Source organism: Dipodomys merriami, unplaced genomic scaffold, assembly GCF_024711535.1.
Source record: "Dipodomys merriami isolate MVZ:Mamm:240054 unplaced genomic scaffold, mDipMer1.0.p SCAF_706, whole genome shotgun sequence".
Taxonomy (NCBI): domain Eukaryota; kingdom Metazoa; phylum Chordata; class Mammalia; order Rodentia; family Heteromyidae; genus Dipodomys; species Dipodomys merriami.
In genome coordinates, this window is record NW_027206298.1 from 482,091 (window position 1) to 488,201 (window position 6,111).

Consider the following 6,111-nt stretch of genomic DNA (forward strand, 5'->3'; position numbering starts at 1 on the left):
AGTAGTCTCATGTATAAAAGCAGCATTCAGAAACTCTGGAAGAATGTACCTTCATACCAATAGCTCAGATTTCCCATTTCTCAGGACTTTATACAGGAACTTGAGGATGTCCGAAATGTTCATAAATGTTAACCTCTTAGCTCTGAGTAACAGTTGGAGTACAAGGCAAGACTTCATTCATTATCTCATCTTCATGGTGCGAGGTCACGATAGAATGATTACCATACACACTTCCATAGACAATTTTGTTTCAAAACATAAATTCCACAGTCATGTTACTATAATGTCTGGACATGAAATCATTTTCAAATGACAAAACATGTGTAAAAATCAAAATGTTCTTTCACTGACTGAGAAAATTTCAGGGTGAATTAAGGATATAGGTGATGTAAAAACAATGAAATTGGATAGGAGGAAGCCCTGTCTGCAAAGCCACTGGAGCTTGTTAGCTGCGAGGTCCAGGGACAGAGTGTCAACCTCACGGCTGCTGCTTCCACTATCCAGAGACCATTAAACTACTGTGTGTCCTCCACCACTTACTCTGGACACAGAACATCCAGTCATGGATACAAATGAGCTGGTGCAGAAGGCCAAAGTGGCTAAGCAGGCTGAGTGATATGGTGACATGGCAGCCTCCATGTAGTCTGTAACTGAGAAAGGAGCTGAATTTCTAATCAGGAAAGGAATTTTCTCTCAGTTGCTCATAGGAACCCATACGAACTCATTTGTTCAAATGACCCATGGAGGGTCATTTCAAGTATTGAGCAAAAGATGGAAGGTGCTGAAAAAAAGCAGCATATGCTGCAAGAACACATAAAGAATTGAAAACGAGCTAAGAGCTATCTGCAATGATGTACGTTCTCTCTTGGAAAAGTACTTGATCCCTAATTCTTCATGAGCAGAGAGCAAATTCTTCTATTTGAAAATGAAGATAGACTGCTATCACTACTTGGCTGAGGTTGCTACTGGTGATGACAAGAAAGGGATTGTGAATCAGTCAAAAAAGCATACCAAGAAAGTTTTGAGATCAGCAAAAAGGAAATGCAGCCAATGCATCCTATGAGAAGAGGTCTGGCCCTTAACTTCTCAATGTTCTGTTATGAGATTCTAAACTCCCCAAAGGAATCTTACTTTCTTGCAAAGACAGCTTTTGATGAAGTCATTGCTGAACTTGATACATTAAGTGAAGGCTCATAGAAAAAGAGTATGCTAATAATGTAGTTACTGAGAGACAAGTTAGCATTGTGGACATCAGATACCCAAGGAATGAAGAAGAAGCAGAAAAAGGAGGGGAAAACTAACCAGCCTTCTGACTCTTGTCTGCCTCATTTATCAACCATGCTGCCCCAGAAATAGTTTCTCATTTACAATTAATGACAGGTTTGTATAAATTCTATTTGAATTTCTGTATTTCCCATGTGTATTTTTTGTTTAATATTAAGGGAGGAGAGTGGGTTAACATTTATTATCTGTCTTCATCTTCAGATGACCAATATGAGGATTTGTTATTTTATACAAGTTATAAACATTTGGCATATACTTTGGTACATGGTGACTTCACAGTGCTAAAACTGTTTCCATGTCTAAGCCAAGACATCTTCCTATATATTAGTTTGTACTCGTAGGGCATAAAAGGGAAAATTGGTTCCAGTCAAAGGTGTAGTTATCATGGGTATTATAAAGTTTTGGAGAAATTTCAGGGCTGTGGCACAAACAGATATTCCATTATTATTCCATGTTGGAATCAAGTATTTCTGTGGAAACGTCTATCTCAGTGTGCAACTTTTGACTATATGACCAGAAATGTTCTTTAAGACAAAATTATGACCGATTAACTCCAGATAAGGGCAGAAACGATTCACATTCAATTATTTGTAAAATTATCTTCTGTTTGCTCTCATTATTTTTTCTACACACTTTATTTGTATTTCAATGTTTTAGCCAACCTAAAATCTAATGTAGAAGTAAAGGTGCAGTAAAAATGAACTCCTTGGTATTCATTATTCATGTGTATCAAGCACAGCAATAAACAAAAAAAAAAAAAACCCTGTGTATTTAACTTGATTTTAGGGTATTTTTTTTTCTTTTGTAAACTTTTTTTTTCTTGATACGAGCCTCAAATGCATTTACAGTATAAAAAAGTTAACAGGCAAATAACTTAAGACTATGGCCTGCTTTGTTTAATGTCTTTTGAAATTTTCATGACCAATCCAAGCATAATTGTTAAGACCACATGTATAAAGTTCATGTAAGTGGAATAAAACATTTTTTTGGGGGGGTCCAGTCTTGGGGCCTGAACTCTGGGCCTGGGTGATGTCCTTCAGCTCTTCAGCTCAAGGCTAATGCTCTACGACTTGAGCCACAGCACCATGTCTAGCTTTTTTCTTTTTGTTTATATGGTGTTGAGGAATCAAACCCAGGGCATCAGGCATGCAAGGCAAGCATTCTATCACTGAGCCACCTTCCCAGCCCGAATAAAACATTTTTTGAGTGAACTTTTCAACTACTTTCTCTACAACTTTTCATGTAAACTAGTCTTTTGATTTGAATCTCCTCCAAAGAAATTGTACATTATAGAAAATTCTTCCTTAGTCTCTTTTGGCAGGTAATGGGCTTTTTCCAAGTTAAAGTGCAAAGTTCATCATAACAACAAAACATATCATAAAAGTAACATTAAAACATAAAAACAAAAATGTAATTACCAGGCTGGGAAGGTGGCTCAGTGGTAGAGTGCTTGCCTTGCATGCATGAGGCCCTGGGTTCAATTTCTTAGCACCACATAAGCAGAAAACAAAGCCAGAAGTTGTACTATGGCTCAAGTGGTAGAGCACTACTTGTGAGCTGAAGAGCTGAGGGACAGCACCCAGGCCCATAGTTCAGGCCCATGAATGACCAAAAAAAAAAAAAAGAAGAAGAAGAATTTAACTACCGACCACTTCCCATATTCCCAATTCTACCAACAACTCAAAAACAAAAGTTTTATCTTTGGGGAAGGGGAAATTGATTTAAAAACTAATATGTTCTAGTTAAAATTTTAGTATATGGCATTTTCTAAATTAAGCAGCCACAATGCTCTTGGCCCTTCATGACAGTGGGTAGCATTAACTAAATTCTGTGCTTGCAAATCAGTTTTTGTTTTTGAGAATTTCTCGATACAGTTTGCCTTCAATTTTGGTCATTCTGTTTGTCAGGTGCACAGGATTACCTTTTTTTAACCTTCTGGGTTGTCACCAATGATTCCTCTTTGGTGACTGTGTTCTTCAGAAAAGGCCACATGATCTTTCTGGCTCTACTCACTGTCTAAGAATACTTGCTTTCTTTGCTTCTATCCCACAAACTATTTCCAACATCCTATACTGCACCACCTCTCTGAGTAGTTGAGGACATTGTGTATCTCCTATAAACTCTATTCTGAATGGTCTGTCTGTCATATTTGCCTTTAAATCTTTCTTTTATTTATTTATTTTTTTGGTCGGCCATGGGGCTTGAACTCTGGGCCTGGGCAATGTCCCTCAGCTCTTCAGCTCTACCACTTGAGCTACAGCGCCACTTCCGGTTTTCTGGTGGTTTATTGGAGAAAGGAGTCTCATGGTCTCTCCTGCCCGGGCTGGCTTTGAATGGCGATCCTCAGATCTCAGCCTCCTGAGTAGCTAGGATTACAGGCGTTAGCCACCAGCACCCGGCTGCCTTTAAATCATTCTACTCTCAATAATGATGAAACTATTAAACCTAAATCTCACCTTACAGAATATTTCCTCGGTACTTTACAGGAAACACCAAACAAAAATGCCATTTTAAAAGATGTATTTTTTCTTACAGAATGTAAGATTCTCTAAAGCAGGGGCAATATTTTCTGTATGTTTTCTTTTGCCTAGCACATTGTAAATGCTCAATAAATACTGATGAGCTGAGGTAAAAGAGTCTGCTTTCATTGTTTGAATTATCAGCCACACCAATTACTATTTTTGAGTTTGATATAGTTTTAAAATAAAAACTTTGCAGTTATTTCAAACACTGTCATATATGTATATAAACACACACATATATAACTTGGGTGTAAACAGTAAGATTACATTTACCTAATTTAAAATATAAAATCAGTGCTATATATAAATCAGTACAAACTCATGCAGTCAATTGAATCCATCCAGACTCCTTTCTAACACCTGGAAACTTATCAGATCTTTTGCACAAGTGTTAGATCTCCTGAGTAAGCTCATCTCAGGAGAAGCAATGATGGAAGAGGATACAAGACCCGTGTCAAGAAGGAATATCAGGTCTGGGAAGGTGGCTCAGTGGTAGAGCACTTGCCTTGCATGCATGAGGCCCTGGGTTCGATTCCTCAGCACCACATAAGCAAAAAGAATAAAAGCCAGAAGGGGTGCTGTGGCTCAAGTGGTAGAGCACTAGCCTTGAGCTGAAGAGCTGAGGGACAGTGTCCAGGCCCAGAGTTCAGACCCCATGACCAGACCACCCCCCCAAAAAAAAGAAGTGATATCATTAAGAATATTTAATATTTGTGATAGAAAAACAAAGAAATGAAGATCTCTACAAAGAAGGAAACTAACAAGAAAGAAATTTATTTCATTCTAAAGCTAAAAACACAATTCAACTTGATGTGATTTGTTTCTCTGACAGATCAGCAGCCTCAGCAAGTATTCCTAGTTCTCCTACTCAGCTTGTTCCTCCCTTATAAACTCTGATGTGTAACCCACAAAATGGAAAAAAATGCTGGTCATTGTGAAGTATTCAAGGAGGCTTTAGGACTTAGTATTTGGCCAGACACCTGTGATTCAAACATGTCCTCCTGTCTACTCAGGAGGCTGAGATCTGAATCTCATGGTTCGAAGTCAGCACGAGGTAGGGAAGTCATTGTGGTTATTTTCTTGAACTCATCATCAAAACGCCTGAGGAGAAAAAGGGGCTCAAGTACTAGAGTGCTCTCTTGAGCAAAAAAGCTCAGGAATAGCACATAGGCCTTTAGTTCAAGCCTCAGGACCAGCACCCAAACAAACAAAAACCCCTGCTAAGTACCAGAAATAACCCAATACATGTAAATATAAATATCTAAAGCTGCTGATTGCATATGGCTCATGCCTGTAACCCTGATATCTGAGGATTGAACTTGGAAAGCACCCAGGATAAAAAATTCCTTGAGACTCTTATCTCCAACTAATCACCAGAACGTGGGAAATGGAATTAGAGATATGGCTCAATTGTAGAGCAGTCACCTTGGGGAAGGAAGCTCAGGAATGACACCCAGAGAATGAGTTCAATCTCTCATATTGGATATTTGACTGTGATGTATGCACATTAATACCAGTTGTAGTAAGTGTGCATAGATGTGCAAAATGCACACTTTTAAAAAATGTTCTTAAATGTAAAAAAGATTTCTGTGATAGGGTTTTGGAGGTATTTCTCAATGTAAATCTTTCACTAAATATTCTAATTCATGTGATTTGAGGTCAACAGTGAACTCATTTTAAATAGCATTAGTAAACCAGGTGTGTTTGGTTGGGCTTATAATTTTGTACTTTAGGAGGTAAAGACAGGAATTTCACTAGTTTGAGAGCAACCCAGGCTACATACTAAGGCCGTGCATCCAAACTCTGTATATATCTTTCTGTCTGCCTGTCTCTGTATCTAGTGTGTGTGTGTGTGTGTGTGTGTGTGTGTGTGTGTGTGTGTGTGTTTCTGAGTGCATGTGCCTCTATGGATGTGTGTATATATTTGTGTTCATATATACCCACATACATAAGCATGCATGAATAGATATATAGACAATTAAAATACTTCTGGTTGTTGGAATAAATGTTCATAGACCTGGTGAACCAGAATGTGCTCAGTATCTTCTTCTTTCTCTCTCTATACATGTTGGTCCAAATAGAAGTAGACATACTTTTGTAAAACTGAGCTTTTTGTACTGCAACAGTCATAAAAGAAACAAACAGATAGCTAAAGCAGGCTTTTGCCTCTAAGTTTAGATACTTATGAAGATGACATGTGAGGATCAAGGAATAGAGGCAGCTGAGGCAGAAAAGCCTATAAGACGTTAGCACCAATTAACCACCAAAAATTTGAGTTGGAGACATGGGTTAAGTGTTACAAGGT

General features: G+C 38.1%; 1 pseudogene; it reads left to right on the forward strand.

The window, feature by feature from the left end:
- Window positions 1-625: 625 nt before the first annotated feature.
- Window positions 626-1,301, forward strand: LOC138817923 (14-3-3 protein zeta/delta pseudogene; annotated as a pseudogene).
- The last annotated feature ends 4,810 nt before the right edge of the window (window positions 1,302-6,111 follow it).